The sequence below is a fragment of the Calidris pugnax genome, unplaced genomic scaffold (genome assembly GCF_001431845.1).
Source record: "Calidris pugnax isolate Ruff unplaced genomic scaffold, ASM143184v1 scaffold247, whole genome shotgun sequence".
NCBI lineage: Eukaryota > Metazoa > Chordata > Aves > Charadriiformes > Scolopacidae > Calidris > Calidris pugnax.
Window position 1 is genome coordinate 276,920 of NW_015090980.1, and position 11,972 is coordinate 288,891.

Consider the following 11,972-nt stretch of genomic DNA (forward strand, 5'->3'; position numbering starts at 1 on the left):
TTGAAAAAGTCCTCTGGCAAAAAGAAACGACTCAACCTAAGACTGCTCTATTCAACAGTGACGAAGCAACAAAAAGACAACATTTTCCTTTCTCTTGTCATTTTGAAGTCTGTTTACTTTCAACCTTAAAAGACAGTGAATTACCTCAACAACAACAACAAAATAAAACAAACAAAAAAACCCAAACCAAAACAAACAAAACAAAAAAAAAAGATGACTGCCTGGTCTCCACAGAACACCTCCATACCAGATAAATGTTCCTCTTAGAGAAATGAACGTTAGTGCCCTCAGATGGCATCTTTCATTATGTGAATTGCCCAATTACTTCAGAAAGATGCAGTGGTATTGTTGAATGCTGATATAAACTCATCGATCTGTTTCCAGACTTACCAGTACACAAAGGATGGGAAACACTCTTGGCTCTGAGTTTCTATAATGTGCCTTATTGACTCTGTGAAACATGATTTTTGCTCATGTTTACAGTGCGTTTTTACTCACAGAGAACTAGATGTGGATTTGTACAATGCAGTGGTTTTTCAGCTCAGACTAGCATAGGTTTAATAAACTTGTTCAGACCTGTGTTAAGAATGTTGGACTTCATGTGGTTTATTGATCAGTTTGTCTGTCCAGGGCTCCAGAGCTCTCCCTTCACCTGCAGAGTCTGTTCATACAGGGCATCGTACAGGGAGAAGTGAGTCTGGTGTTCCCAGGTCTGCAGTGTACACTCACTGTACATACACATATAGAGTTCATTTGAACTTACATAAAAATCACTTTTCCTACAAAGCTCCAGGGTAATAGGTGTCAGGAAAACACTCAGTTGCCACAAAAAACTTATCACTCACTTTAAGGGTGCTTTCAAGCTACTTTAGCACTGCACAAAGCTTATTGTAACTAATTCTGCAACTGATCAGTAGGATTTCAAGGTCTGGTTTCGGTCTTTACAAAGTAATTGCTAGTCAGAAAGATTCTGTTCTCTGCCACATGCCTATTTTCTCTACCCTCAATAAAAGTTCTCACTGATATTGCTTCAGTCTGCGAGTGTGAATTTTTTGCCAATGCAGTTTTACTGGTGCTGTCTACCTCACCAGCACGACTGCGCAGAGCTAATAAAGAACACTCTTTTCCTAAGGACTTTATAAGCACTCCTGAAGCAGAACAGTGTCCTTCCACCTACGTTAAACATACAATAGTTGTGTTCATCAGGCTTGGTGAGACACTTCTCTGAAAAACCACAGGAAGCAAATCTGACTAAGATCTATTATTTTCCATAGCTGGCTTTAGAATAGATCAAGATTTGCCCCATAACAATTTTTATCACATTAATAGGTATCACAGCCTGCACAGTACCCACAGGACCAGAAAGATGCCCAAAGGGGCACATTTGCTTTCATTACACAATCTCCGAGTGGTTTTATTCCAGTGTTTCCATGGGCTCTTATCAAAACAAAGAGTACTTTGCAACAAACAGTAGATGCTGCTCTCTACGGGGTAAATACTGTGTTTTCACCTACCTTCTTTCAAGGTGGAGACTGATCTCCAGAGTGACACATGCTCTGTATAGCTGTCTTGGGACAGGTAAGTCGCTTGCTCCAACGCTCTGTGGAGCTCAAACACTTCTGTGTGTTGCCTCTCCATCTCCTCCTTCCAACCACATGCTGCCCAAGGGGCTGTTAGCAACCCACAAACTCCCAGGAGGCAGGAGTGGAGCTCACCAGTGCTCCTGAGCAATTGAAAGGAGAAAGATCATCAACAGCAAGTTGGTGATGAACTGATCTTCTGGGGTGTGGGTTCTGAAAAGGAGCAGAACAGAAGGTGTAAAGGGGAGAAAACCACCCAAACTCCTAAAGTCCATGTTTCCCCTGCTCACATGAAGGGGCGATGATTTGTTCCCCAATGACCAGAGAAGCAAACACTCATCCCATACATCTGTGTACGAACTAGAAGAAACAGGTTCATGTGCAACTCTGACTCATAAGCCCTGTATTGGCCCTCTCTCCGGGGGTGTATTTCACCCCTGGAGTTTAATTAAACTCTCCTCCTTAAGTAAACAGTATATTCTTAAGAGATTCTGAGGACAATTTATTTTTCTCTGTTTATTTTCTTCCATTATTGTATTTAGTCATCTCTTATTTATATTACACCTTTTGTGTATTCCATACAGCAAACCTAAGTACCACACCATTAGCATACTGTAGCTGCACAGGCTTCTTCCAAAAATTTACACTCCCAGGCTAATCCCAGCTAAGTACAGAAAGTAAAGATCAATTTTGCCACAGCTGAACTAGACTGGATTTAATTCCATCCAACACATTGAAATGACAGGTTGGGAAACACAAGATTCTGTAAGGTCCTGAGCTGAATTACAACCAGTATTAAGTCAGTGGACTGGAGATGTCAATTGTGGAATATCCTCCTAATGTTTATTAACTTCTCTGTCAATAAGAATCGCTGCTTTGACAACAGACTGGCTCACGAAAAATCATTGTCCACCTGCTCCCAGCTCACATTCGAGGGTAAAGGACTTGCTTTCATTGCTGAAGTAAAAAAAAGTCGTTTGAGCTTAAAAAGCACTAGAAATGCCTCTGCTATCACACCCAGAGAGCCGCTGAGCTCAGACTGTTTTACAAGGGCATTGACACAGCATATCAGGAAAAATTAGCAAAGCCATTTAAAGACTTCAAAATCTCCCGCTCCGGAGCCCTGGCTGAGGCTGCCACATGCACAGCTGGAGCCAAATGAAGGTCAGCTTCTTTTAGTCTCACGTCACTGCGCCAGCCCTGCCGCAGCCACCCTCAAATACTCGCCTTCCAAAAACTGGTTCAGCCAACGCCACTCACTTTTGCTTGCCATTAGCTTAAGTTAAGAAAACGCTGTTTCAGCATCCCCACAGTGCTCTTTAAAATGCTGCGCAAAAACCACACCGTGGCCAGAAATGAGTCATTAAGGACTCTAATTTCTGATGTTTGTATTACCATGTACAAATGAGTTAACCAACATCCTCCTGACAAAAATCACTACTGAGAAGCCGGGTAAAAGTCTAAATAATCGGTTGGGTACAGAGTTTAGAAAGTTAATAAATGAGCTGTATGCTGCACTACTTACAAACCTTCAGGCCCCAGAACCAGACAGGTTGCATCAGGTATACTGACATCATAATACTAATTAGATAATAAAACTCCAATGTAAAACAAATTATGTCTACATAAACAAAATATAGTGGGTGTTGGAGGTTTTCTCTGTGGGGAGAACACAGGCACATGCACTGTTCTGGAGAGAAGTAAAGAATGACTTATCTAATTGAAACTACGGGGGTGTAGAGGGAAGGGGGCAAGAAAGACAGATGGTAATTATATGAGCTGGAAAGTGGCCAGGACACTGGGGTTAGCAGCTACACAGTCAGAAACCATCATGAGATCTTATGTGATTACAAACCATCAAGAACCTAGTTCTAATTCTTATCCAAGTTACATTTGGCAGCGGGGCAAGGCAGTAGTGCAAGGCACTGCTTTCATCTGGGCTGAAGGACAGAAGTCACCTATACCCTTCATCCCTATATACTTTACTGCCAACTTCCTTAGGTGGTTTTTCATCTAAACGCTAACAATGCCTTGGAGAGCGAGTCCCTGGTGAGATGTCACATGCCTGGAGCTGAACAGCCCTTGACAACTGTTCCCTTGAGCAGGGCTTCCTGCAAGCAACTGCAAAAGCATTCATTTCATAGGATCATAGAATGGTTAGAGTTGGAAGGAACCTTAAGGATCATTGAGTTCCAACCCCCCTGCCACTAGACCAGGTTGCTCAAAGCCCCATCCAGCCTGGTCTTGAACACTTCCAGGGATGGGGCATCCACAGCTTCTCTGGGCAACCTGTTCTAGTGTCTCACCAGCACTGCCCGAGGAGGCAAAGCTCTGCAAGCAGCACTGCAGAGGGTGCAGGGCAGTCACCTCTGTCAGTGGTATCCCAACAAATTCCCATGTTTGCACATGTCCTTGTACAGCACTCTCTGAATGATGTACAGCCATGACCTCCTTTGGAGACAACAGGAGCACCATGGCAGAAAAAAAGTGGACAAAAATTGTCTCCTGCAAACCTTAAAAAGCCAAATCCTATTTCATCAGATCTATGACAACTGCAGGGACCCTTTTGATCACAGAGAGTGCAGATTGTGCTGCTCCCAAGATATGGTACTTGTTTCTGGGTCTCACGTTCTTATTGCACATTATTCCCCCAAGTTTTATTTGGAAAAGACATGGCTTTCAGTTACACTTACAGCATTTTATTCTAAGTAGCAAGGATACCATGGAGCCATTCATTACCGTCAGACTTGCAAGAGACTATCACAAGAGTTAAAACAAAACGCCAATACCATGATTTGCTGTTTACGATACAGTGTATGTTATTTCCAGACATGACAGAGAAGTAGTGTAGCAACTTAAGTGCATTAAATGTGTCATAAACATCTAAATTACTGTTGATATTTTTAAAAGGATCAAAGAGACTTAAATATCAGCCCACTGAACTGGGAACAATTGCAGAATGTTTGTCAGAGTCCCCAGAGACCATCTAGACCCACAGCCCCAGCTAACAAGGGCTACAGAGAAGAAGCACGAGAGAACATTTCGCTCAGCAGAGCACTCCCATTAAACCCCAGTATGTATTGAATATGCATTTATTGATAACCAAAGGAGCCATAGGCCTAGGTTTCAAAATATAGCAATTCTTTGAGCCCCCTGTCTCATAGCACTTCAGTTGACTTGTGTTTTCCCTCCAGAACAAATCATTAGTTTTAACAGTGTTTATATGAATAAGTACAGTGTTCTGATGAACGCACTACTGGAGTTGTGGGGTTTTTTAAGTCTATGATTCTGTGTTCATTAGTTATTTGCATGTTTTTCCCTTTTCTGCTTCACACCTAACTTTCCCTTATCTCATAAGATCAGATACACTTTAGAACAACTAACATAAAATAAAATTTAAAAAAGAAAAACTTTTTTTTTTTTTTTAAATCTGAAGGAACACTATTCTAAGCTTGATACTTCCCAGCAGCTACTCCTATATCTTTCTTTCCAAACTTTAGCGTCATGCATCATCCAGAGAAATCATTTTATAATAGGTTATTACCTATTACAGAAACATAAAAGTTTCTATGGAAAAGGCTCTTTAGGCAACCCCCAAAGCTCAGCAGTTTGAAGAATAACCCGGCACAATTTTATACAGGCTTGGTCAGGAGATTGGCTTTGGCACTCTCAGTACCTAAGGTACTAACTAGCACTAAGGTAAGCCTGGCCAACCACATGGCCCTGAAAGGTCCACTGATTTCCTCACTGAAGAAAAGGGTCCAACCCCCATCAGGAGGAATGCACATTTTTGTAGTGTTTTGTGTCCTGAGTGTAGACTCCATGATCCTTCCTTTGGAAAATTATATTCCAGGTTAGTAGACAGTGGAACAAAAGAGCATTTTGTGGCACTGCACAGGATTTCCACTGAAGGAAGGGGACTTCAGGAGATACTTGCCCTTGGAAGTGCTGTTGAGAGAATGTCAATATTCAGGACAATCCAAATACTTGACATTTTTGGCCCCAGATAACATTAAGGAGGGAAAAAAAATAAATTGAAAGGTAAGCTCATTCTCTTCTTAATAAAAATTTTCTTATCTCTTTTCTATAAATTCTTGCTCTCAGGGTTTTATGTCTTGGTCATTTTTAAAATCACATCAGGCACCAATCTGCTACACTAGTAACAAACCTCCAGGCAGTTATTATTCAACAATGGACTTAAAATTAATGTTGCAATTTTTAGTTACCTCCGAGCAAAACAAAACCACATTTCCTAAAGTTTCCAACTTTAAAATTGAAAAAAAGATGCATCTGTCTCTTTTAGGAAGCAGCAGAGAGGAAGTGTCCAAGTTGGACTGCGAGAGAAAAATAATAAATCAGCATACAGAAGATGACTTCTTGTAATGCTTCTCAACGGCTGCAGTGCATTTTCACTTGACTGAATCTCACCTTTCGCAGGCCCAGAAACAATGACGACTCCAACAAGCGCAGCAGCCGGGGAGGACAGGATTGCACGTGGCTGTCTGAAAATGCCAAAAAACCCAAGCCTGAACCAAGAGACACTGCTAAAAGACAGGCATTCAGTAGAGGCTGGGTTGTAATTTTTTCCCAAGGGTGGAGAAAGAAACAAGACTTACCAGCATACATTTAAGCATCAGAATGATAAAAAGAAAGAATGAGAGAAGAGGACCAGTGCAGTCCTCATCAGAGACTAGCAGCTCAAGAAGGAGTTGTTCCAATTCTTTTGCCCTGAAAATGCGTGCAATTTTCACTCCTTCCCGCAGAAACTTTACACTCTACTATTTGGGTTTCTTTTCAGGATCTAATATAGCAATGAGCCATAGCCCCTCAGATTTGCCATCCTGGAGGGCTGGAGATGGCCATGGAAGTGAAGACCAGCTGCTATGGGTGGCACTGGCAAAACATTAAAGAGAGACCACACCGCCTGACTTGCCTGTATTTTGCTGCTATGATGCTGCTCAGCACAGACAGACAGTGGGATTTTCAGGGATTACCAGGTGTGCAATGCAGAAACCTTTGCACTTTGGGAAAGTTTCAGAATTCTTCTTTTTTTTTTTTTTTTAACTCTGTCATTCTATCATATCCTATCCAAGGTTGCTCTGAGAACAAAAAGGCATTTAGTAGAAAAAACCTTTACTGCAAGAGACAGTTGAGTGATGGAAGAGACGCCTGTGACTTGCTCTGCATTTCACCTGAGGTGCAATTCCTCTACAGGAGAGTCCCCTTCCCAACAGGGATGCTCTGGGAAGCAGAGCCTCTTACCTGGGGGGACCTGTCTGTGCTGGCACCAAAGAAGGTACACATTCCCACAAAACCCTCTCAGATGACAAAATGAGTGTCCTTTCTGTCATGTTAAACATGGAGGTGGCAGCTCAGGAATACAAGCCTCAGCAGATGTTAGTGTGTAGCATCAATGGAAGACAATCTTGTGGAAAAAGCCCTCTGTGGGCTGTCCATTTAAGTCGCCGCTTGGCTCTGAATCTCTCTGAGAGCAGATTAGCTGTGGAGGCAGTCCTGCCAAACTGACAGATTGGCTTGAGAGGAGGCAGACAAGTGACCCAGGTACCACAAACATAAAACATGGGCTTGCTTTTCAATTGTACAGTACCCAGCCAGAAATGTTGTCCTTGCTGGCTGGTCTACAAGACACAACACGCGTTTTGCTGTGCCAACACACAATGATATTTTATTCAGAAATTCAGCAGAACGACATCTGCTGCTGCAATGGCCAAGTTTCTGCCTCAGTAAAACTTGGACTGGATTTTAGCTAAGTGGCCAGTCAGGTGATAACATGGTGAAGTCTCCATCCTCTGAAAGGAGACTGTTGGTTCTTCACAGGGATGCAAAGGGGCTAACACCTGATTCTGTAGGTGTGGAAAAGCTGTGCACTTCAGATTTCTAAATGTACGACGGGCACCAGAGATGATGTCTTGCTTGACTTCAGGGAATAACTGAGTCTATGTGAGGAGCGCTAAGGTCAGCAGAAAGGGAAAAGAAGGATGTCAGAAATAGGCCTTAGGCACCCCAGAGATCCACAACGAGTGGGAAAGCTCTGGGTGGGAGAATGTACCACCCTGTCTCCACAATCTGTTGTCACATTCACTCTATGCACACTCAGGATGGAGGAAAATCCAAATATAGCAACTCTTCTCCACCAAGTTTTAGGGAAAAGAAAGGTGAGGAAATGGTGTCCAGAGACACCCAGGGGTGTTACCAGGCACAGAGGTACAAGCAGTAGGAACCCGGTGCTACATTCCCACAGAGAGGCGTAAGGCACTGGGCTGCAGAAGTATACAGAAACTGTCCTGGAAAAAGAAAGCCAGCTACATAATCTTGCTGTGTTTTGAAGAAGTCTGCATCATCTTAAGCAGAGGCTACTGAGATAAAAAGGCCCGCAGGCACCAAACTATTTAGCTTTTTTAGTGCTTTAGCTTAGCAAAGTTAGCAGACAGGCCGACAGCAGTAGAGACTCTACACTCATAATCAAGGTAAAGTGGAGGCACCAAAACCTGCTTTCCAGCCAGCAGAAGGCTCCAAAATGTTAATGAAAAATTGTGTCTGCCAAAAATACAAGTGTCTTCTAGGTAATTCTTCAATCCCTTTTTTTACTAACAGTGCTTATACCCTCAGTGAAAACATTCACTGGAGTGGGAAAGGCATGATACAGGGGAGGAAGAATGAGGACTGGTGAAACTCCAAAAGTTTCCATGTTTTATCCTTGGGTTCTGCAAGAGATCTAGACACACATCAGCCCAAACCCCACAGAAGCAGTAAGTGCTCTGCAGCAAATGAGCATCTTAGGTGGATGTCATCACTCAGATCACAGCCAAATACTTCCAGACTAATACCTGAAATCCTGGCAAGATTAGCCAATGCTCATGCTGTGCAGCAGATACCCTGATTTATGCCTGCAGGAGACAAGAGAAGCCAAGGCCTCCTCACTACTGTTGTCATAACGTCCCTTATTTAAAGAAAAACTCAAGGAACGGGTGTTTTGGGAAGACTTTACAAATAGCTAATTGTGCAGGACACAAAGGAGGCAGATCACAGGAGAGATTTTCAGGGTTATTGCATGCACAGAGAATAACTGAGTCTATGTGAGGAGCGCTAAGGTCAGCAGAAAGGGAAAAGAAGGATGTCAGAAATAGGCCTTAGGCACCCCAGAGATCCACAACGAGTGGGAAAGCTCTGGGTGGGAGAATGTACCACCCTGTCTCCACAATCTGTTGTCACATTCACTCTATGCACACTCAGGATGGAGGAAAATCCAAATATAGCAACTCTTCTCCACCAAGTTTTAGGGAAAAGAAAGGTGAGGAAATGGTGTCCAGAGACACCCAGGGGTGTTACCAGGCACAGAGGTACAAGCAGTAGGAACCCGGTGCTACATTCCCACAGAGAGGCGTAAGGCACTGGGCTGCAGAAGTATACAGAAACTGTCCTGGAAAAAGAAAGCCAGCTACATAATCTTGCTGTGTTTTGAAGAAGTCTGCATCATCTTAAGCAGAGGCTACTGAGATAAAAAGGCCCGCAGGCACCAAACTATTTAGCTTTTTTAGTGCTTTAGCTTAGCAAAGTTAGCAGACAGGCCGACAGCAGTAGAGACTCTACACTCATAATCAAGGTAAAGTGGAGGCACCAAAACCTGCTTTCCAGCCAGCAGAAGGCTCCAAAATGTTAATGAAAAATTGTGTCTGCCAAAAATACAAGTGTCTTCTAGGTAATTCTTCAATCCCTTTTTTTACTAACAGTGCTTATACCCTCAGTGAAAACATTCACTGGAGTGGGAAAGGCATGATACAGGGGAGGAAGAATGAGGACTGGTGAAACTCCAAAAGTTTCCATGTTTTATCCTTGGGTTCTGCAAGAGATCTAGACACACATCAGCCCAAACCCCACAGAAGCAGTAAGTGCTCTGCAGCAAATGAGCATCTTAGGTGGATGTCATCACTCAGATCACAGCCAAATACTTCCAGACTAATACCTGAAATCCTGGCAAGATTAGCCAATGCTCATGCTGTGCAGCAGATACCCTGATTTATGCCTGCAGGAGACAAGAGAAGCCAAGGCCTCCTCACTACTGTTGTCATAACGTCCCTTATTTAAAGAAAAACTCAAGGAACGGGTGTTTTGGGAAGACTTTACAAATAGCTAATTGTGCAGGACACAAAGGAGGCAGATCACAGGAGAGATTTTCAGGGTTATTGCATGCACAGATCCTGAGCAGCTAACACACTGGATTGAGGGAGCTCCTTTTCCCTCAGCAGAAACTCAAGAGCTTGTGCCTCCAGACCCAGAGGAACAGCTTTCTCCATCCGCAGACCCAGAAATGAAAGGCAAAACCAAAAACACCTTTTTGTTTTCACAGGTAGGCTGGAAGACTGCAGACCAGCCACATCCCTCCCTTTATACAGAGACCACTCCTCGCCTTCTCACAACATGCCTCACCACCACAGCTCTGCCAGCAGCAAGCACAGAGCACGTGTTTCTAGTTACTCCCTTTTAACCTCTCCGGCTTCGCATTACAGAAGACCAACATAAAGAACCCAGGTTCACTGTAGGTGGATGGGAGCAGGAGAACTTGATCCAAAAGGAGCAAAATCCTGCAGCTGTCATTGAGTTAAAGATTTAGCATGAAGTCTTAAATCACAGTGACCAGCAGAGGCTGAATTGCACATGTGTGTGGGATTAAGTCACATCTAACTCCAGGCTTCCCACGTACAAACATTTTAACAGCTACCTCTGTACAGGCAGATTAAAAACATAAGCAAAGAAATGTAAAAACCAGAAGTGTGTCTTCAGCATGCGCAGCTGGGGCCAGCTGGCACGGGGCTATCACGAAGCACTGCACTGCTTCGTCAGAGTCTCAACCAAAACGCAATCTCTCCTCTCCTTGAAACACTCCTGAAACAAAGCCTCCCGGCTCAGACCTGCCAAGTCTCCTTTATTTGGACTGAAACTCACTCGCACTTGGCAGCAGTTTGGTGCAATTTGAAGCTGGCTCAGACCTAAAGTGAAAAGATTAATGGGATATTTGAAATCTCACTCCCATTTTTCCTCAGATCTCACTTATGTAAAAGCTCTGATGTTGGTTGCTGAGCTCCTTAAAACATAATCTGCACAATGTGCCACAGTAAATAAACAGATTTAAGCAGCAAGTCTGTTTAAAAGGAGTTTATTTAGAAAGCACACGCATCACTAAAGAGAGCTTATTTCTTATCTTAACTCCAAGCACTTAGAAGGCAATCCTTCAGGGGTGTTCTGCAGGCAGTGTGAGATTAATTTTGTTTGCAGCAATTATTTTCAGGATGTTCTCCACTCATATTAAGAGGCTGAAAGTTCAGTTAGTTTCTTGGCTTGGGGATTAGAGAAAAGCTGAAGACATCAAAAAAACCCCCAAACTTTGGGCCAAACTTACCCAGAAGAATGGCCTTCCCTGCTTGGGTGGACTGGACTTCATCAGAGGAAGCAACAAGTGTCTAATGCACTCAGACCTGCAATCAGAGGATCTGATGAACCACAATTTCAGCCCTACTTCTCAGCAGTGGATTCATCCAAACAGTGCCTGAATTAACTCCCATGTGCACATTTAGTAGACAGACAGAACTGGAGTTGTTCTTCCTGCAGAGAGGTTGGAGAGGACCTCGGCAAACAACAACAGACACCTTCTGAACACTGACCGTCACAGGACTAACCATAGCATCCATTTCTTGAAAGCCAGACCACACTCCAGTGACAAATTGTACCCTTTTAACATCACAATTGTCCAAGTTCAAGTAATCAACAGCTCATGCTCAACGGCCTCTAGCAACACTTCAGGCCAGAAAAGATCCTGAATCCTCACTGGAAATCAGGGAAAAGTTGATATTCTTCCTCAATCTGGAAGCCCCTGGAGAGGCCCACTGAAGTCTGCTTATGCTCACCATGGATTCAAAGCTCAGCTCACAAGAGGGCAGGGGCTTTGATTTAAAAGGTTACAGGAGAGACGACAACTTCAGCCCATACGTTTCCTTCCTGCCACACTGATGTGTTGGTTTACTGCTGACTCAGGAGAACAGCAAGCAGCTACTGAACCAACAGACATCTTTTCTTTGCTGCACATTCATCAGCACCTCAGGATTTAAATGTGGAAGGGGAGAGACCCGCAGTCTCTGGAGATTACCACAGGAACTGAGAGGCCGAGTTAACGGGTTTTAATCTCAAAATATTATATTGTGACTCAAGTTAGAAAAAGACTTGCACATTGCTACTCCAACCTGAAGTGATTTAGTCTTTTCTAGTAGCGGAACAGTATTCTGTTGTGTGGACTCACTTTGGCATTCACACAAAGTGTTCCCGGCATCCTAAATCCTACCATGCCATTTCTTTCCACCCTTCCTTGTCCCACTCCCA